This window comes from Odocoileus virginianus, chromosome X (genome assembly GCF_023699985.2).
Source record: "Odocoileus virginianus isolate 20LAN1187 ecotype Illinois chromosome X, Ovbor_1.2, whole genome shotgun sequence".
In the NCBI taxonomy this organism is placed as follows: domain Eukaryota; kingdom Metazoa; phylum Chordata; class Mammalia; order Artiodactyla; family Cervidae; genus Odocoileus; species Odocoileus virginianus.
Genome location: NC_069708.1, coordinates 31,682,396 through 31,704,918, shown reverse-complemented (window position 1 = coordinate 31,704,918; position 22,523 = coordinate 31,682,396). Strand labels below are relative to the sequence as shown.

The following is a 22,523-nucleotide window of genomic DNA, read 5'->3' as shown; positions in this document are numbered from 1 at the left end:
GGGTGGATTTGTTACCACTGAGCCACCACAGAAGCCATAACCCTTCTGTTTTGTAGAAAAAATTATTTATCTGCGCTGGCTCTTAATTGTGGTAGTAGGATCTTCAATCTTCATTTTTGGCATGAGAGATTTTTAGTTTTGACTTGTAAACTCTTTGTTGGAGCATGTGAACCCTTGCAGCCTGTGGGATGTAGTTCGCTGACCAGAGATTGAACCTGGGCTCCCTACATTGGGAGCACAGAGTCCTAGCTACTGGACCACTAGGGAAGTTCTTTGGTTGTCCAGTTTGTTGGCATATAATTATTCATAGTATTCTCTTATGTCTTTTTGTATTTCTGCAGTATCACTTGAGATTTCTCCTTTTTCATTCCTTATTTTATTTAGGTTCTCTCTCTTTTCTTCTTGGTGAGCCTAGAATCTTGTCAATTTTGTTTACTTTTTCAAAGAACTAGTCCTTGGTTTTATTGATTCTTTTCTATTTTTTAAATCTCTTTTTCTTATGTCCTGCCTGATCTTTATTATTTCCTTCTGTTGACTTCAGGTTTTGTTTGTTCTTCTTTTTCTAATTCTTTTAGGTGGTAGGTTAGGTTGTTTGTTTGAGATTTTTCTTGTGTTTTTGAGTAAGGCCTGTATTGCTATGAACTTCCCATTTCTTTTCCTCTGGTTGATTTCTAGTTTCGTTCTTTTGTGGTCAGACATGTGATTGAAATAATTTCTGTATTCTTAAATTTGTTGAGGTTAGTTTTGTGCCATAGTATGTGGGCAGTCTTAGAGCTTGTCCCATGTATTTTGAAAAGAATATGTATCTTGGGTTTCTTTTTGAATGTAGTGTCCTGAAAATATCAATTAAGTCTAAGTGTTCTGTTGTATCATTTAGGATCTCTGTTGCATATTTTCTGTCTATAGTATCTGTTTATTGATGTGTATGGGGTGTTAAAAGTTTCTTACTGTTATTCCCATCAGTTTCTCCCTTATGTTTGTTAGTATTTGTTTTATGTATTTGGGTGCTCCTGCATTATATGTATATATGTTGATGAGTACAAAACTCTTTTCTTGTATTGATCTTTTTATCATTATATGGTTTCCTTGTTTTTCTTTATAACAGTTGCTTTAAACTATATTTTGTCTGATATGAGTATTGCAACTCCCACTTACTTGTCATTTCTGTTTGCATGAAATATTTTTATTCATTCCTTCACTTTCAATCTGTGTATGTTCTTTGCCCTAAGGTGGCAGCATATTATAGGCTTTTTTTTATCCAGTCTACCACTCTATGTCTTTTGATAGGAGTGTTTAGTCCATTGAGATTTAAGGTAATTTTTGATACATATGTATTGCCATATTAAACCTTGTTTTCAAGTTGATTCTTTGTTTCTTTTGTTCCTGTTTTCTTTCCGTTTTTCTTTTTGTGGTTTGATGATTTCCTTTTGTCTTAATTCTTGTGTTCTCTTGTTTTTGGTTTTTGTGAATCTGCTGTATGTTTTCTTAATTTGTGGTTACCTTGTTTTTCAAGTATCTTAACTCCTTCCTGTATCTGCTTGCTTTAGACATATAGGTTAAACACATTCTGAAAAAAAGAATGTATTTTCTTACTCTTTCCCCACATTTTATTATTTTGATGTCCTTTTTTACATTTTCATGTTTATCCTGTTGCTCCTCCTTGTGTTTACCATTACTTTCACTAATAGGTTTTTTATTCTCTCTTTTTGATATATGTACTGGCTAATTTAAGTGATTTATTTTCAAATTTTTATTTCCTCCTTCTTATATCTTCTTTTCTATTTAGAGACGATCTTTCAATGTTTCTTTTAAGATAGATTTAGTATTTCTGTAGACTTTCGGTTTTTGCTTGTCTGAGAAATTCTTTATTCCCTACTGTTCTAAATGATTATCTTTCTTGTTTGGTAGAGTATTCTAGTTTGCAGGTTTTTCCCTTTCAAAACTTTGAATATATTTTACCAGTTCCTTCTGGCCTGCATTGTTTCTGTAGAGAAGTCCGTTGATAGCCTTAGGGGGATTCCCTTGTAAATACCTATGTTTTTCTCTTGCTGTCTTTAGAATTCTTTGTTTATCTTTAACTTTTGCCATTTTTATTATCATATGTATTGGTGTAGGTTTTTCGGATTCATTTGTTTGGGATCCTCTGTGCTTCCTATATCTGGATATCTGTTTCCTTTAGGTTTGGGGAATTTTCAGTCATAATTTCTTCAAATACATGTTCAATCTCCTTTTCTCTTTCTTCTTCTAGAAATCCTAGTATGCATAGATTGGGATGGTTTATATTATCCTACAGGTTTCTTATACTGCTTTCATTTTTTTTTTCATTTGACTTTCTGAATGTTATTTTGCTTTGGTGATTTCTATTATTATGTCTTTCAGGTCACTTATTCTTTCTTCTGCATTATTCATTGAATTATTCATTGCTTTTAGCTCAGTTTTCATCTCAGCAAATGAATTTTCTAATTTTTCTTGGTTCCTCTTTATACTTTCTAGCTCCTTTTCAGTAATTTGCATTTCTGTCGATAACCTTTCTTAATTCCTTCAGTATTTCCATTACCTCCATGTTTCCTGGAGGGTAGGGCCTGTGACATGCAGGATCTTAGTTACCTGACCAGGGATTAAAACGGTGCTCTCTGCATTGGGAGTGCAGAGTCTCAACCCCTGGATCACCAAGGAAATCCCATTACCTCCTATTAGACTGAAAAAGAATGTTTCATTGTTTGTTCCTTCTGGGGAATTTTCTTGGTCTTCAACTGAGAGTGGTTCATCTGCTTCTTCATCTTCCTTTTATTTATTTTATTCTGTGAGTTTAAGAGAAACAGTTATCTATTGTAGTCTTGGAGTGCTGTTACATGCTGGAGCATTCCTGTGTAGCTTTTTTGGCATGAGGGAAGTTTTTGGTTTGGATGTTGGCCACTTTTGCCATCTCTTTCCTCAACATGTGCTAGCCATTATCCCCTTGATAGAGGGTATGCAGGTGTGTTACCAATGCATGCTTCCAGGAAGGCATGGGCAGTGGTTGGCTCCCAGTTGTGGGATGCTTCGCAGCAGTGGTCTGTGTTTGCCTCTGGAGTCTGAGGTAAATCATGCCTACCTCCAGAGCTCATATAGGCCACCTGAGAGTTTCTCATCTGAGTTAAATTCACCCATTCCAGTCCATTTTAGTTCACTGATTCCAAGAATGTCGGCATTCACTCTTGCCATCTCCTGTTTGACCACTTCCAATTTGCCTTGATTCATGGACCTAACATTCCAGGTTCCTATGCAATATTGCTTTTTACAGCATCGGACCTTGCTTCTATCACCAGTCACATCCACAAATGGGTATTGTGTTTGCTTTGGCTCCATCCCTTCATTCTTTCTGGAGTTATTTCTCCACTGATCTTCAGTAGCATATTGGGCACCTACTGATCTGGGGAGTTCCTCTTTCAGTATCCTATCATTTTGCCTTTTCATACTGTTCATGGAGTTCTGAAGGCAAGAATACTGAAGTGGTTTGCCATTCCGTTCTCCAGTGGACCACATTCTGTCAGACCTCTCCAGCATGACTCGTCCGTCCTGGGTGGCCCCACACGGCATGGCCTAGTTTCATTGAGTTAGACAAGACTGTGGTCCATGTAATCAGATCAGCTAGTTTTCTGTGATTATGGTTTCAGGGTGTCTGCCCTTTGATGCCCTCTCGAAACACCTACTGTCTTACTTGGGTTTCGCTTACCTTGGACGTGGGCTATTTCTTCACGGCTGCTCCAGCAAGGTGCAGCCACTGCTCCTTACCTTGCACGAGAAGTATCTCTCAAGTCTGCCCCTCCTGACCTTGAACGTGGAATAGCTCCTCTTAGCCCTCTTGCTCCTGTACAGTCACCACTCCTTGGATGTGGGGTAGCTCCTCTCGGCCACGGCTCCTGACCTCAGCTTGGGGTAGCTCCTCTCGGCTGCCGCCCCTGACCCCGGATGTGGGGTAGCTACTCTCGGCAGTTCCTGCGCCGTGGCAACCTGGCACTCTCGGTCTCCACCCCTGACCTTGGGCGAGGGGTAGCTCCTCACGGCCGTGCTTCTGTGTGGTCCATTGCAGCTGGAATGGGTGAATTAAACTCAGATGACCATTACATCTGCTACTGTGGGCAGGAATCCCTTAGAAGAAATGGAGTAGCCATCATGGTCACCAAAAGAATCCGAAATGCAGTACTTGGATGCAATCTCAAAAATGACAGAATGATCTCTGTTTGTTTCCAAGGCAAACCATTCAATATCATGGTAATCCAAGTCTATGCCCCAACCAGTAACGCTGAAGAAGCTGAAGTTGAATGGTTCTATGAAGACTTACAAGACCTTTTAGAACTAACACCCAAAAAAGATGTCCTTTTCATTGTAGGGGACTGGAATGCAAAAGTAGGAAGTCAAGAAACACCTGGACTGACAGGCAAATTTGGCCTTGGAGTATGGAATAAAGCAGGGCAAAGGCTAATAGAGTTTTGCCAAGAGAATGCACTGGCCAAAGGAAACACCCTCTTCCAACAACACAAGAGAAGACTCTACACATGGACATCACCAGATGGTCAACACAAACATCAGATTTGATTATATTCTTTGCAGCCAAAATGGAGAAGCTCTATACAGTCATCAAAAACAAGACTAGGAGCTGACTGTGGCTCAGATCGTGAACTCCTTAATGCCAAATTCAGACTTAAATTGAAGAAAGTGGAGAAAACCACTAGACTGCTCAGATATGACCTAAATCAAATCCCTTATGACTATACAGTGGAAGTGAGAAATAGACTTAAGGGATAAGATCTGATAGACAAAGTGCGTGAAGAACTATGGGCGGAGATTCATGACACTGTATAGGAGACAGGAATCAAGACCATCCCCAAGAAAAAGAAATGCAAAAAAGCAAAATGACTGTCTGAGGACGCCTTACAAATAGCTGTGATACGAAGGGAAGTGAAAAGCAAAGGAGAAAAGGAAAGACATACCCATTTGAATGCAGAGTTCCAAAGAATAGCAAGGAGAGATAAGAAAGCATTCCTCAGCGATCAATGCAAAGAAATAGAGGAAAACAACAGAATGGGAAAGACTAGAGATCTCTTCAAGAAAATTAGAGATACCAAGGGAACTATTCATGCAAACATGGGCTCAATAAAGGACAGAAATGGTATGGACCTAACAGAAGCAGAAGATATTAAGAAGAGGTGGCAAGAATACACAGAAGGACTGTACAAAAAAGATCTTCACAACCTAGATAATAACGATGGTGTGATCACTCACCTAGAACCAGACATCCTGGAATATGAAGTCAAGTGGGCCTTAGAAAGCATCACTATGAACAAAGCTAGTGGAGGTGATAAAATTCCAGTTGAGCTATTTCAAATCCTGAAGGATGATGCTGTGAAAGTGTTGCAGTCAATATGTCAGCAAATTTGGAAAACTCAGCAGTGGCCACAGGACTGGAAAAGGTCCATTTTCATTCCAATCCCAAAGAAAGGCAATGCCAAAGAATGCTCAAACTGCCACACAATTGCACTCATCTCACACGCTAGTAAAGTAATGCTCAAAATTCTCCAAGCCAGGCTTCAGCAATACGTGAACTGAGAACATCCAGATGTTCAAGCGGGTTTTAGAAAAGTCAGAGGAACCAGAGATCAAATTGCCAACATCCACTGGATCTTCGAAAAAGCAAGAGAGTTACAGAAAAAACATCTATTTCTGCTTTATTGACTATGCCAAGTCTTCAACTGTGTGGATCACAATAAACTGTGGAAAATTCTGAAGGAGATGGGAATACCAGACCACCTGACCTGACTCTTGAGAAACCTGTATGCAAGTCAGGAAACAACAGTTAGAACTGGACATTGAGCAACAGACAGGTTCCAAATAGGAAAAGGAGTACGTCAAGGCTGTATATTGTCACCCTGCTTATTTAACTTATATGCAGAGTACATCCTGAGAAACGCTGGGCTGGAAGAAGCCCAAGCTGGAATGAAGATTGCCAGGAGAAATATCAATAACCTCAGATATGCAGATGACACCACCTTTATGGCAGAAAGTGAATAAGAGCTAAAGAGCATCTTGATGAATGTGAAAGAGAAGAGTGAAAAAGTTGGCTTAAAGCTCAACATTCAGAAAACTAAGATCATGGCATCTGGTCTCATCACCTCATGGGAAATAGATGGGGAAACAGTGGTAACAGTGTCAGACTTAATTTTTTTGGGCTCTAAAAATCACTGCAGATGGTGACTGCAGCCATGAAATTAAAAGACGCTTACTCCTTGGAAGGAAAGTTATGACCAACCTAGATAGCATATTAAAAAGCAGAGACATTACTTTGTCAACAAAGGTCCATCTGGTCAAGGCTATGGTTTTTCCAGTGGTCATGTATGGATGTGAGAGTTGGACTGTGAAGAAAGCTGAGCACCAAAACTTTGATGCTTTTGAACTGTGGTGTTGGAGAAGACTCTTGAGAGTCCCTTGGACTGCAAGGAGATCTAACCAGTCCATCATGAAGGAGATCAGTCCTGGGTGTTCATTGGAAGGACTGATGCTGAAGCTGAAACTCCAATACTTTGGCCACCTCATGTGAAGAGTTGACTCTTTGGAAAAGACCCTGATGCTGGGAGGGATTGAAGGCAGGAGGAGAAGGGAACGACAGAGGATGAGATGCTTAGATGGCATCACCGACTCGATGGGCATGAGTTTGAGTAAGCTCCGGGAATTTGTGATGGACCAGGAGGCCTGACATGCTGTGATTCATGGGGTCGCAAAGAATCAGACACGACTGAGCGACTGAACTGAAGTGACTAAGGTTCACATATTTGAAAGTTCACAACTCGAAGGTTCGTGTGTAGAGGATGTGCTGTATTAAATAATATTTCTTTCCATTTCTCACTTCACTCAGTATGATAATCTATAGGTCCATCTATGTTGCTGCAAATGGCATTATTTCATTCTTTTTATGGCTGAGTAATATTCCATTGTGTATCTGTACCGTATCTTCTGTATGTGTTCATCTGTTGATGGACAGTTAGATTGCTTCCATATCTTAGGTATTGTAAATCGTCTTGCTGTGAACATTATGGTTCATATATCTTTCCAAATTATCGAGTTTTTGTCTTTTCTAGATATATACCCAGGAGTGGGATTGTTGGATTGTGTGGTAATTTTAGTTTTGATTTTTGAAGGAACCTCCATACTGTTTTTTATAATGGCTGCACTAGTTTACATTCTCACCGTCAGTATAGGTGAGACCCACACCCTCTCTAGCATTTTTACTTGTGGATTTTTTGGTGATGGCCATTCTGATTGGTGTGAGGTTCGCTGTGGTTTTGATTTGCATTTCTCTAGTAATCAGTGATGTAGAGCATCTTTTCCTGTGCCTGTTGTCCATTTATTTTTTGAAGAAATGTCTTTTGGTCTTCTCATTTTTTCGATTGGGTATTTTTTTTTTTTACATTGAGTTGTAATCCTGTGTCAGTGACATTATGTGCAGATATTTCCTACTATTTCTAGGTTATCTTTTTCGTTTGTTCATGGCTTCCTTTGCTGTGTAAAAGCTTTTAAGTTTGATTAGGTCCCATTTATTTTTTTTTCAGAAGATTCTTTTATTGAAACTGGGTGATATTGATAAGGGGACAGTTCCAAAAAATTTTTTGGTCCATGAAAAAACACGTAATAATTCAGTTAATAAAAACAGTTATCTTCAACAGGGACACTGTAGGAGTGCTGAGCTTCCTTCTCATGGTTTCAGCCCCAGGGACAGAGGATGTCCAGTGTCACTCTGGGGAGAACTTTTCAGGGAGTGGGACAATAATGACAGGAAGGAGAAGATGAGAAAGTCCTGTTCTCCCCAGCGTGAAACAGGCAGGGATACAGGGCTGGGGGATGTGCTTGCAGGAGTCTGAGGTAGGGGTGGGGAAGCAGGGGCTTTGTCAGTTGTACAGGTTTACCACCCATGCTGAACAGAATTCCCCCTCTGTGCCCAGCTGTCTACCACCCTGCTGTGTTGAGTGTGTGAGCCTGGGATATGCTAACTTGAGGGTGATACAACCTGGAAGAATCTGAGACTCTCCTGGAAAGATATGAAACCATCTCAGTTCCAAGGGGCCAAGATTGCACAATAAGGTCCTGCTGCTACCTGAGGGGTCTGAAGCTTTGAGGGTGTAGGCTGGGGAGTCATAATCCTGTGAAGCAGGGAGAAGGGTTAGTCACAAACCCAAGTCAGAGCTCTCTCTAGCCCTAGGCGCTTTCACTCCTCAGTGCCCTAGAAGTCACCAGTGGGTGTCAACTGGGCAGACAAGGGACAGAAAGTCTGGGATGGCCCAGCGCTTTTACCTATTTGATTGCAGGCCTGTTTCTCCATGAAAGGATGGGGGAGGCAGGGTGGAGTAAATGAATGAGTCACACTTCCACGCAGGAAGGAACAGCCTCTGCTGGCAATGACAGCACTCTTGGTTAGGTCCCCAGGGCTCTGATAGGGTAAGGCAAGATTCCCCCACCTGAATGCCCTCGGTTAGGACAGACAGGAGGGAATCCTTAACAGCAGCTACAGGGAGTGTGCTGGGAGGGAGCAATATTACGAGAACAAACTCCAGTACTGGTGTGGGCCCTGCTCCGAGGGAGTAGAAAAGCACTGAGACAGCAGGCCAATCCAGAGGGCTGTGGACTGACCTGGGGCTCAGTGGAGCCCAAGAGCCAGGGTTCCTTTAGTGCTAGAGGGCAACAAGTGAAGGGAGAATTTGCTCCAAACCTGTGGAGGGAAGGAAGGAAATTGGATTCTGTTACCAGGAGAGCCAAGCTGAACTAGCTTATAGAGTGCCCCCAGGCCTGAGTTGTGGAGAAAGGGCTACAGCTCCTAACTCCTGGGTCTCTGAAGGGCAGGATCAGTGTAGTTGGTCTCCTTGAAGACCACTTGGCCTTAGGCCCAGTTCATTCACTGCACTAATTACCAAACTATGGGTTCTCTCTCTAATACTATCTAGAGGTCCTATGCAGACCAGGGGAGGGGAGAGACACATGGGAAATTTGTGGGGCAAAGGGAAGCTTGGGACAGGAAGGAATGGGGTGGGAGAAGAGGATAACCGCTGTCATGTGATACCCTCTTTATTCTGGTGTTCTCCTAGAACCGACAGCATCCCCTGGAAGGCCCCAGACAAGAGTATGAGGCACACAGCACAGGGCCCAAATAAAGAAATTAGTGCAGCCAAATCAGGGCTTTGTGGGCGAAGCCCTATGTATTTCAGATTCCCAGGGCTTGCTCAAATTTTTGTCATATCTGCTGTACCTTGGAGTAGAAATATTAGCACACAGCCTCCTGGACCCAAGGTTGGAAGTAGATCTCTGCTCAGTGTTCCTCCTCTGGGTTACCCACCACATCAGTCATGGTCTTGAGGTCCCAGCACTGGGACTGAAGCCAGTCATTGATGAAACCTTGAGGGTCTCTGGCAAAGCTCAGCAAGAACTCTTGCTGGGTCTTCAGCAGATTGATAGTTTCTGTTGGCTCATGGATCTTGTTGTCTAGAGTAGCAATCTCCTGCTTGCTAGCAGTAGACAGCAGAAAAGAATTCATCTGGGTCTTCAAGGTGTCATCCACTTTTACATCAGTGTCATAACAAGCTGTCTTTTTCTGATCATTTGGGTCAACACTGATGACATGATTAATGATGATGGGCTCAGGTGTCATAAGCAAGGCATGGAGCTGTTGGGGAACCTCTGAAAACTTCATAGAACTTTGAGAATCAAAGATCTGCTGGAGGTACTTGTCAGAGATGACAAACTCCCGCTCATGTTGGTCCTGGAGCTTGCGTGTCTTAATATATTGCCACAGTGCTTGAATGATCACTGGATGGGTCTGGGTGTGAATGCCCAGGAGCCAAGCCAGATAAGGGTCTAATTTAAACTGAGGAGGCTGGTAATTCAGTATCAGCAGGACAGTACACTGTACATTCACATCTCCTGGCTATTTCACCTGGAAACCATCCGTCTCCTGTGTAGTGGTGGTCCTGTGCCATTCTACCAGATGGTTGTCTGGTCCATACAAGTCTTTGTCCAGTTCGATTACTGAGGACTTAAAAGAAGAGAACATCCTCTTTTGTTTGGTGGCATCATATTTGGACAAGGCTGAATCCTCCAGGGACTGTCCTGAAGCTCCCGGGAAGCCACCGTCCCTTCCCCATCCTCAGCATCTGATTTAGCCAGATTGGAAGTGTTAGAAATGAAAATTCACAGCTTTTGTTTTTGCTGATGGGTCGTTTCAAGGCTTCCTGGATATCTAGCCGTTTGCTCACGATAGTCTGGTCCAATTTCCTTTCAAAAGCCAAGAGATCCATTTAATAGGATTCTGGTACCATTTCACGAATCCTTTGAGATAGAATTTTGTCAGTCATCATTTTTTTTGCACTGTGATTCCGATTTTGGAATGCCTTCTGCTGGACCTGCTGGATCTGCTGAGGCGCAGGTCTCTTGTGGGACTGGTCCATTCCTGAGCCAGGCCAGGTCAGACTGAAGGGTTCCCCCCATGGCCAGGGGGTCCCAAGGAGGGTCCCTGAGGTGTCATTTAGCTGTTTGGTAACATACCTGGTCTCGGATAGGCTGCTCTGGGCACCTAGGAGTGGAACAGCCCTTGACTCAGTGTTGGGTCTCTTTGCACCAGACTCCCCAGTGCCTTGCCCAGGCCCAGGGCAGCCACCATGCCCACCCCTCCCTGAGGCTCTGGTGCCCCTCTGGGAGCCACAGATTGGAAACCCACCCAGGCTGCCATCTTTCCCAGAGCTGCTGCTGAAGCTGCACAAAGAGCCAAACTGGAACTCTTATCTTTATTTCTATTGCTTTGGGAGACTGACTTAAGAAAACCTTAATATGATTTATGTCAGAGAATGTTTTGCCTATGCTTTCTTCTAGGAGTTTTATGGTGTCATGACTATGTTTAGGTCTTTAAACCATTCACTGATTTACATGAGGTTGTCTAGCTTTCCCATTGCCACTTGTTGGAGAGACTGACTTTTCTCCATTGTTTATTCTTGCTTTCTTTGTTGAAGATTATTTAACTGTAGATGTTTGAGTTTATTGTTGGGCTCTCTATTTTGTTCTGTTCTTCTATTTGTCTGTTTTTGTGCCAACGGCATGCTGTTTTATTACTGTAACTTTATTCTGTTGTCTGAAGTCTGGGAGGGTTATGCCTCTAGCTTTGTTCCTTTCCCTCAGGATTGCTTTGGCAGTTCTGGGGTCTTTTGTGGTTCTATATTAATCTTATGATTATTTGTTCTAGTTCTTTGAAAAATGTTATAGGTAGTTTGATAAGGATTGTATTAAGTCTATAGTTTGCTTTGGATAGTATGACCATTTTACCAATATTTATTCTTCCAGTCCAAGAGCCTGGGGTATCTTTCCATTTTTCTGAATCATCTTCAGTTTCCTTTTTCACTGTTTTATAGTTCTCAATGTATAGCTGTTTTACCTCATTGGTTAGGTTTATTCCTAGGTATTTTATGTTTTGGGGTTCTATTATACTATTTATTAAAATTCTTTTTATATTTATTTATTTATTTGGCTACACTGTGTGGTTTGCAGGAACTTAGCTTTTAGAACAGGTATTGAACCCAGGCCCCAGCAGTAAAAGCACCAAGTCCTAACCACTGGACCTCCAGGGAACTCCTTGGATGCTATTTTAAATGGGATTCTTTTTACTTTTCTCTTTATGAGATTTCATTGTTAGTATAAAGAAATGCAACATATTCTGTATATTAATCTTATATTCTTTTACCTTGCTAAATTCATTTATTAGTTAATAGTTTTTGTGTGGAGTCCTTAGGAATTTCTGTATAGTATGTCATATGCATATAGTCAGAGTTTTATCTTTCCCTTCCAATTTGAATATGTTTTCTTTCATTTTCTTTTTTGATTGCTGTACCTTTGCTCAGTTTTGAATTTGGTTGTTTGGTTTTTTTCCTAGTTGAATTGTAGGATTTCTTTATGTTTGCTGACTATCAGTACTATTCCTGATATATAATTTAGAATATTTTCTCCCGTTTTGTGGGTTGTCTTTTTGTTCTGTTGATAATAGCCTTTGATGCACAAGATGTTTTCATTTTGGTGAAATCCAGTTTATTTTTTTTGTTGTTGTTGTTGCCTGTGCTTTTGGTATCATATTCAAGAAAGCATAGCCAAGTCCGACATCCTAAAGATTCCCCTTCTATTTTCTATAAAGAGTTGAGTGGATGGTTTTAGCTACTCTTTTTAGGTCTTTGATGAATTTTGAGTTAATTTTTGTATGTGGTGTCAGGCAAGGGTCCAGTTCAATTTTTTACATGTGGATGTCCAGTTTTTTCCACATTGTCCTTTTCCTGTTCAATTGACCACATATATGCAAGGCTTTATTTCTAGGTTCTCTACTCCATTGTTCTATATGTTCTTCTGCCAGTACTACACTGTTTTGATTATATTAGCTCTGCAGTTAGATTTTTTTAAGTTTAAGTTTAGTTGATTTACTGTATTGTGTTTGTGTATATATATATGTTATATACATCAAAGTGATTCAGTTACGCATATATATTTTACACATTATGTTCCAGTATAAGTTATTGCATGATATTAAGTATAGTTCCCTGTGTTATATGGTAAATTCTATTGGTTTAGTAGTTAGTTTTGAAATTAGGAATTGTGAGTTCTTTAATTTTGTACTTTTCACAATTGTTTTGGCTATTCAAGATTCCTTGAGATTCCTCAAGAATTTTAGAATTGATTTTTCTGTTTCTGCAAAAATATGTTGTGATTTTGATAGGGGTTGAAAAGAATCTGTAGACCATTTGCCATCTTAAAAATATTTGTGCTTTTAACTTTTTCCAGCTGTGAAAAGACTGCTGTTTTGCAGCTTACCAGAAGTCTTTTACCTCCTTGGTTAAATTTATTCCTAAATATTTAATTCTTTCTGATGCTATTGTAAATGTAATTGTTTTCCCAGTTTCCATTTTGGATTGTTGGTTGTTAGTATAGAGAAATACAGCTGATTTTTGTGTGTGACTTTTGTATCCACCAGCTTTACAATTTGTTTATTAACTGTGTTAAGAATTTTTGTTGTGAATTCTTTTAAGATTTCCTACATGTAAGTTGTCATTTGTGAACAGAGATAAGTTTACTCTTCCTTTCCAGTTTGGATTATAATATGCTACTTTAAACAATTGTTAAGTGATCATGAAACCATTTTGTTAAGTGATCATGAAATCATTTACCTCAGATTGGGACTTGAACCCATTTGGATAGGACTCAAACCCAGCCAAAACCCATTGTACCTGGTTTCAGGGCCAAATAAAGCTCAGGTTCTTGATGTTTCATCACAGAAAGAATTCAGTGAGAGACAAAGTGATAGGTAAGAAATAGATTTATTCAGATTCAGAGAGAAGCATACTCCATAAACATAGTGTGGACCATTGCAGAGGGCTTGTGCAGCTGCAAAATGTGGTGTGGTTAGATTTTATAGGCTGGGTAATTTAATATGTTAGTGAGTGGGAGGGTTATTCCAACTATTTTTGGGAAGGGACGGAGATTTCCAGGATTTGGGGAACTGCCCAATCCTTGGTCTTTTAACAGTGCCTTGGAACTGTCATGGTACCTCTGGGTGTGTCATGTCACTACTGATTGAGGACCAAGGTCTAGTCTTTTCTGCTATTTGGTCCCACTTAATTCTAATCGACTTAAGTTATGTCCTTCAGTTCAGTCACTCAGTCATGTCCTACTCTTTGTGACCTCATAGACTGCAGCATGCCAGGCTTCACTGTCCATCACCAACTCCTAGAGCTTGCTCAAACTCATGTCCATTGAGTTGGTGATGCCATCCAACCATCTCGTCCTCTGTTGTCCCCTTCTACTCCCGCCTTCAATCTTTCCCAGCATCAGGGTCTTTTCAAATGAGTCAGTTCTTTGCAACAGGTGGACAACATATTAGAGCTTCAGCTTCAGCATCAGTCCTTCCAGTGAATATTCAGGACTGATTTCCATTAGGATTGACTGGTTTGATCTTCTTGCAGTCCAAGGGACTCTCAAGAGTCTTCTCCAACACCACAGTTCACAAGCATCAATTCTTCGGCACTGAGCTTTCTTTATAGTTCAGCTCTCACATCCATACATGACTACTGGGAAAACCATAACAGACTAGATGGACCTTTGTCAGCAAAGTAATGTCTCTGCTTTTTAATATTCTGTCTAGGTTGGTCATAGCTTTTCTTCCAAGGAGCAAGCATCTTTTAATTTCATGGCTGCAGTCACCATCTGCAATGATTTTGGAGCCCAAGATAATAAAGTCTCTCACTGTTTCCATTGTTTCCCCATTTATTTGCCATGAAGTGATGGGACCAGATGCCATGATCTTCATTTTTTGAATGTTGAATTTTAAGCCACTTTTTTCATTCTCCTCTTTTACTTTCATCAAGAGGCTCTTTAGTTCTTTGCTTTCTGCCATAAGGGTGGTGTCGTCTGTGTATATGAGATTATTGATATTTCTCTTAGCAATCTTGATTCTAGCTTATGCTTCATCCAGCCTGGCATTTCACATGATGTACTCTGCATATAAGTTAAATAAGCAGGGTGACAGTATACAGTCTTAACGTACTCCTTTCCCAATTTGGAACCAGTCTGTTGTTCTGTGTCCAGTTTTAAATGTTGCTCCTTGACCTGCATACAGATTTCTCATGAGTCATATAAGGTGGTCTGGTATTCCCATCTCTTTCAGAATTTTCTGTAGTTGTGATCCACACAGTCAAAGGCTTTGGAGTAGTCAATAAAGCAGAAGTAGATATTTTTCTGGAATTTTATTGCCTTTTGATGATCCAGTGGATGTTGTCAATTTGATCTCTGGTTCCTCTGACTTTTCTAAATCCAGCTTGAGCATCTGGAAGTTCATGGTTCATGTACTGTTGAAACCTGGCTTGGAGAATTTTGAGTATTACTTTGATAGCATGTGAGATGAGTGCAGTTGTATGTTTTTTGAACATTCTTTGGCATTGCCTTTCTTTGGAATTGGAATGAAAACTGACCTTTTCTAGTCCTGTGGCCACTGCTGAGTTTTCCAAATTTGCTGGCATAATGAGCACAGCACTTTCACAGCATCATCTTTTAGGATTTGAAATAGCTCAACTGGAATTCCATCACCTCCACTACCTTTGTTCATAGTGATGCTTACTAACGCCCACTTGACTTCACATTCCAGGATGTCTGGCACTAGGTGAGTGATCATACCATTGTGATCGTCTGGGTTGTGAAGATCTTTTTTGTATAGTTCTTCTGTGTATTCTTGCCACCTCTTCTTAATATCTTCTGCTTCTGTTAGGTCCATACCATTTCTGTCCTTTATTGTGCCCATTTGTGCATGAAATGGTCCCTTGGTATCTCTAACTTTCTTGAAGAGATCTCTAGTCTTTCCCATTCTGTTGTTTTCCTCTATTTCTTTACATTGACCACTGAGGAAGGCTTTCTTGCTATTTCTTGCTATTCTTTAGAATTCTGCATTCAAATGGGAATATCTTTCCTTTTCTCCTTTGCCTTTAGCTTCTCTTCTTTTCTCAGCTATTTGTAAGGCCTCTTCAGACAACCATTTTGCCTTTCTTTTTTTTAGGGGTGTTGTTGATCACTGCCTCTTGTACAATGTCATGATCCTTCGTCCATAGCTCTTCAGGTACTCTGTCTGTCAGATCTAATCCCTTGAATCTATTTCTTACTTCCACTGTATATTTGTAAGGGATTTGATTTAGGTCATACCTGAATGGTGTAGTGGACTATGTCATTCTTTCAAAAGTTGTGTCCTGAACCTTTCCCTCCTGTTACAAGCAGATATTTAATTACCAATGATTTGCTTATAGAGAGACCAGTTTTGGTCACTATATTCATGATTCAGTTCAGTTCAGTTCAGTTGCCTAGTCGTGTCCAACTCTTTGTGACACCATGAACCACAGCACGCCAGGCCTCCCTGTCCATCACCAACTCCCGGAGTCCATCCAAACCCCTGATGATGCCATCCAACCATCTCATCCTCTGTCTTCCCCTTCTCCTCTTACCTTCAATATTTCCCTGCATCAGGATCTTTTCCAGTGAGTCAGCTCTTTGCATCAGGTGGCCAAAGTATTGGAGTTTCAGCTTCAACATCAGTCCTACCAATGAACACCAGGACTGATCTCCTTCAGGATGGACTGGTTGGATCTCCTTGCAGTCAAGGGACTCTCAAGAGTCTTCTCCAACACCACAGTTCAAAACCATCAATTCTTTGATGTGCGGCTTTCTTTATAGTCCCACTGTTACATCCATACGTAACCACTGGAAAAACCATAGCCTTGACTAGATGGACCTTTGTTGACAAAGTAATGTCTCTGCTTTTTAATATGCTGTCTAGGTTGGTCATAACTTTCCTTCCAAGGAGTAAGTGTCTTTTAATTTCATGGCTGCAATCACCATCTGCAGTGATTTTGGATCCCAGAAAAATAAAGTCAACCACTCTTTCCACTGTTTCCACATCTATTAGCCATGAAGTGATGGAACCAGATGCCATGATCTTAGTTTTCTTAATGTTGAGCTTTCAGCCAACTTTTTCACTCTCCTCTTTCACTTTCATCAAGAGGCTCTTTAGTTCTTCAGTTTTTGCCATAAGGGTGCTGTCGTCTGCATATCGGAGGTTATTGATATTTCCAGATTTCAGACATACTGTGTGATCCGTTGCTGTGTTTTAAAGATAGCCTCTTATCTGTTGGAGCAAGTAGGTGAATGGGTGAAAATTAAAAATGAGAGTTTTGGTTTTTTTTGTGTGTTGTTTTTTGGCCAAACCATGAGGCTTGTTAGTTGCCTAACAAGGTATTGAACCTGAGCCCATGGCATTGTGAGCACAGAGTCCTAACCAGTGGACCACAGGGAATTCTCAAAATATAGTGTTAGATGTTTCCATTGTGAAATGCTAGGTAACACATACACAGAATCTTTCTTTCAACTACATGTAAATCTGTAAATATCTCAAAATGAAAAGTTTAATTTAAAAAAGGCTAGCTCCTTTACACATATGCTCATCCAGTTAATAATACAAAAATGGTGAAGCACTAGTAATTTTTAGATCTCCAGAGTTCCTCATGAAAAAAAAGTTGTAAAACATTCAAGGTAAAGAACATGGCCCATAGTTCAAAACACTGATATTAGAACTTAAAAATTTTCAGAAATTCAATCATGTATGATATGGTTATCTTACATTATTATCACTTTAGATTTTTATTTTGGTCTACTTGAATATAGGTAGATTAGATCTTACTGGTTATTTACATCAAGCCTGTTTTGTCAATTGTGTATTTGTAAGTATAAAGGGTGATCACATTCCTCTAAAATAGATTTTTAACTACTCTTTTTTTTTAAGGTTTATTTATTTATTTTTGATTGTGGTAAGTCTTTGTTGCTTTGAGGCTTTTTCTAGTTGTGGTGAGGGTGGGCTACTCTTAGTTGTAGTATGTGGGCTTCTCATTGTGGTGGCTTCTCTTGCTGTGGAACACAGGTTCTAGGGTGTGCAGGCTTCAGTAGTTGCAGCTCTTGGGCTCAGTGGTTGTGGCTTGCAGGCTCTGGAGTGCAGGCTCAGTGGTTGTGGTGCACAGGCTTAGCTGTTCCACAGCATGTGAAATCTTCCAAGACCAGGGATCAAACCTGTGTCCCCTGCATTGGCAGGCAAATTCTTACACATTGTGCCACCAGAAAAGTCCTTTACTCTTAGAGGATCACTTTAAAGATTTTTATCTAGGACCTTGAATGATACAATGTTTAGTACTGGTTGAGTAGGTTTCCCATTTTGGTGGAGGAGGAGTAGAATGACAACCACATCTGGATTTAATAAAAATAACTTAAAATAGTTTACAGTTATAACACTGATAAGTTAATGCATGCAGTTTTGCCTTAGGAAAAGATGTTTGTTTCAATTTACAAAAGGGTTGATAAGTACTATCTTTTTTTTTTCATTTGTATTTTTTGCACTTTTATTTATTTTTATTTTTATTGGAATATAGTTGCTTTATAATGTTGTGTTTCTACTGTACAGCAAAGTGAATCAGCTATACATATACATACAGCCCCTCATTTTTGGATTTTCTTCCCATTTAGGTCAACACAGAGCATTGAGTTTAGTTCCTGTGCTATACAGTAGGTTCTCATTAGTTACCTATTTTATATATAGTATTGATAGTTTATATACGTCAGTTCCAATCTCTCAATTCATCCCACCATCCTCTTCCCCCTTGGTATCCGTTTTGTTCTTTAAGTCTGTGTCTCTGTTTCTCCTTTTAAATAAGATTGTCTATACTATTTTTTTTTCAGATTACACGTATATGTGTTAATATGGTGTTTATATTTTTGACTTCACTCTGTAATGCTCTCTTAAATAGATTTCTGAACAATTTAAAAGATATTCAAGAAAATAAATCTTAAGGAATACTTTGGAATTTGTCAAAAACTTATTTTAGTGCACCTGGAAGTCTTTCATTATTCACCATACTTTACTCTATATGACATTTGTCTAATTCCAAAATTTACATCTGCCCTTGAAGAGAAAAATTTTCGAATGAATGGGCAAAATTTTTACCATTGGACTTCTGGCTGGTCTTGTAATTCAGGCTCTTCTGTCAATGGGATTCTCCAGGCAATAATACTGGAGTGGGTTGCCATTTCTTTCTACAGGGAATCTTCCCGAACCAGCAATTGAACCCGTGTCTCTTATGGCTCCTGCATTGACAGGCAGGTTCTTTACCCACTGAGCCATCAGGGAAACCCTAGTTTATAATATGACACAGATATGTTTATAGCTAAGAATGTTATCTTTCAGAAAACAAAAAAGTTCTCCTGATTGTGTCCTCTTGTTTTAATTTTTACATATAATTGTACTGTTAATGAGCTGTATTGATTTATCCATAGTCTTGACATTGTTCAGCTACAGCATGAATTTATGTGATAGCCGGTTTTGTGGTTGGATTGCTGTGAGTTCTAAGAATGAATAGGATAATCATCATTATGCTATATCATTTCTACATCATTTGCTATACTTCTTTCATTTCTAAAGTACAACTTTTTCAATGTTTGCTAATCTGTTGATGGAACAAGATGTAGAATGACATTGTGCCTTCTTGTCTTTTCTTCTGGTTCCATTCTCTAATTGAAGATTTAAGGACACTGAGTGACTTGATGATAGTATTTTTGGACATCTGACTCATTTCCAAAGAAAGGTTATGACAAAAATAGAAACCATACCCTTTTGGTATCTATATTCTAGAGTCAAGTTTGTTTAAAGATTTTTTTTAAAACAACCCTCTCCACCAACAACCGAATCTCACACAAGATCTCTAATTGCAGTATGCCTGTTACATTTAATTTCTTTTTCATTCCGTAAATATCTTGGATCTTCCCAAGCAAACATAGAAGAACGGTACAGAGGGGCCACTGGCTTTGGAGCCCAGCACCGTGCTTAAATCTGGGAGGTGTCTGGCCTATGAAGGCCTCACAGATATTACCTGATTTCTAGTGTTTTTTCTTTTTTTTAAGGTCTTTTATTTATTTATTTTTGGCTCTGCTGGGTCTTTGTTGCTGAGCCTTCTCTAGTTGTAGAGAGTAGGGGCTACTGTTTGTTGTGGTGGGCAGGCTTCTGGTTTCAGTGATTTCTTCTGTTGCAGAGCACAGGCTCTAGGCACAGGGCTTCAGTGGTTGTGGCATGTGGGCTCCGTAGTTGAGGCTCGAGGAGTCCAGAGAGCAGGCTTAGTAGTTGTGGTGCATGGGCTTAGTTACCCTGTGGCACATGGGATCTTCTTGGACTAGGGATCAAACCTGTGTCCCCTGTATTGCAAGGCAGATTCTTAACCAGTGGACCACCAGAGAAGCTACACCTTAGTGTTTTAATGTACATTCTTTTGATGATTAGTGAGATTGGAGTGCTTTTTCTCCCAATTTTTTTGTTACATAGTTATATTCCATTTAAAAAAAAATTTTGTCTTTTATTCATTTATATACTCATCGTGTCACTCAGTTGTGTCTGACTCGTGCGACCCCATGAGATTGGAGTACTTTTTCTCTCAGTTCTTTTTTTACATAGTTATATTCCATTTTTCTTAAAATTGTCTTTTATTCATTTATATGCTATTATTATTATTGGTCACACTGTATGGCTTATGAAATCTTAGTTCCCTGACCAAGAATGATGAATCCATGCCCTCTGCAGTGGAAGCCTGGAGTCCTAACCGTTGGACCATCAGGGATTCCCAGTGTTATTTAATATAATAAGAATCTATGGATTTTTTGGGGGAGATGCGTGCACAAGTTTTATGTCTTATGTTTTATTATATACATTCCTAAATCCCATCCTCTACTTTTTATTTTCCATTGAGGTAAAATTCACATAAAACACAATTTACCATTTAAAATCATTTTAGTATATAATTCAGTTAAAAAATTTTTTTTTTTACTAAATTCACAATATTGTACAACTGTTACACTTTCTAAAACTAGAATATTTTCATTGTCCCCAGAGATAACACATACCTCCCAATTTCCCTCTTCCTCCATCCCCTGGGCACCCACTAATCTACTTTCTTCCTCTGTAGATTTGCCTACTTGGACATTTTACATGTATAAATAGAATCATCGGAATTTGTGTCTACCTTTTTTATCATAAAGTTTCCAAGGTTCATCCATGTTTAGTATGTATGAATATTTCATTCCTTTTTATTGGGGTATAATATCCCATTGTTTATTTATCAGTTGATGGATATTTGGATACTTTTCACTTTTGGCTTTTATAAATATTCCTACTATGAACTTTGTATAGTTTTTTGAGCATGGGCATATGTTTTCATTCTCTTGGGTATATGTCTAAGAGTGGAATTGCTGACCACTAAAATGTTTTTCATACTGCCTGTCCCATTTTACATTCCCACCATCAGTGTATATGGGTTCCAATTTCTTTACATCCTTGCCAACCCTTTAGTTTTAAAATATAATTATCATATTCATCCTAATGAGTATAAAATAGTATCTCATTGTGGTTTTGATTTATATTTTGTTCTAATGACTAATAATCTTGAGCATTTTTTCATGTGCTTCCTGGCCATTTGTGTGTATTCTTCGCAGAATTGTATATCTAAGTTCTTTTTTTTAAATTGAAGTATAGTTGATATACCAGACCACCTGACCTGCCTCTTGAGAAACCTATATGCAGGTCAGGAAGCAACAGTGAGAACTGGACATGGAACAACAGACTGGTTCCAAATAGGAAAAGGAATACGTCAAGGCCGTATATTGTCACCCTGCTTGTTTAACTTATATGAAGAGTACATCATGAGAAACACTGGCCTGGAAGAAGCACAAGCTGGAATCAAGATTGTTGGGAGAAATATCAATAACGTCAGATATGCAGATGACACCATCCTTATGGCAGAAAGTGAAAAGAACTAAAAAGCCTCTTGATGAAAGTGAAAGAGGAGAGTGAAAAAGTTGGCTTAAAGTTCAACATTCAGAAAACTAAGATCATGGCATCTGGTCCCATCACTTCATGTGAAATAGATGGGGAGACAGTGGTAACAGTGTCAGACTTTATTTTTTTGGGCTCCAAAATCACTGCAGATGGTGATTGCAGCCATGAAATTAAAAGATGCTTACTCCTTGGAAGGAAAGTTATAACCAACCTAGATAGCATATTAAAAAGCAGAGATATTACATTGCCAACAGAGGTCTGTCTAGTCAAGGCTATGGTTTTTCCAGTGGTCATGTATGGATGTGATAGTTGGACGTTGAAGAAAGCTGAACACTGAAGAATTGATGCTTTTGAATTGTGGTGTTTGGGAAGACTCTTGAGAGTCCCTTGGACTGCAGGGAGATTCAACCAGTCCGTCCTAAAGGAGATCAGTCCTGGGTGTTCATTGGAAGAACTGATGCCGAGGCTGAAACTCCAGTACTTTGGCCACCTGGTGCAAAGAGTTGACTCATTGGAAAAGACCTGATGCTGGGAGGGATTGGGGGAGGAGGAGAAGGGGATGACAGAGGATGAGATGGCTGGATGGCATCACCGACTTGATGGACATGAGTTTGTGATGGACAGGGAGGCCTGGCGTGCTGCGATTCCTGTGGTCGCCTCAGACACGACTGAGCGACTGAACTGAACTGAATTGATGTACAATGTTGTATTAATTTCTGCTCTACAACAAAGTGGTTCAGTTATATATACATTCTTTAAAAAATATTCTTTTCCATTGTGATTTATCATAGAATATTGAATATAGTTCTCTTTGCTATACAGTAGGACCTTGTTGTTTATCCATTTTGTATATAAAAGCTTAAATCTGCTACCTCCAATTTCCCACTCTAGCCCTCCCCCTACTCCCCCACCCCATTTAGCAAACAACAGTCTGCTCTCTAGAGCTGATTCTGTTTCTAATAGGTTCATTTGTGTCATATTTTAGATTAAACATATGAATGATATGTGGTATTTGTCTTTCTGAGTTACTTCCCTAGAATGATAATCTCTAGTTGCATCCATGTTGCTGCAA

At 39.6% G+C, this 22,523-nt stretch overlaps 1 protein-coding gene and 1 pseudogene across 11 annotated transcripts in view; one reads left to right on the top strand and one right to left on the bottom strand.

Annotated features, from left to right (window-relative positions):
* ATRX (ATRX chromatin remodeler) overlaps window positions 1–22,523 on the top strand; it is a 267,954-nt gene that overhangs the window by 48,019 nt on the left and 197,412 nt on the right. The window lies entirely within an intron of this gene.
* Window positions 9,221–10,750, bottom strand: LOC110151326 (SWI/SNF-related matrix-associated actin-dependent regulator of chromatin subfamily D member 1 pseudogene; annotated as a pseudogene).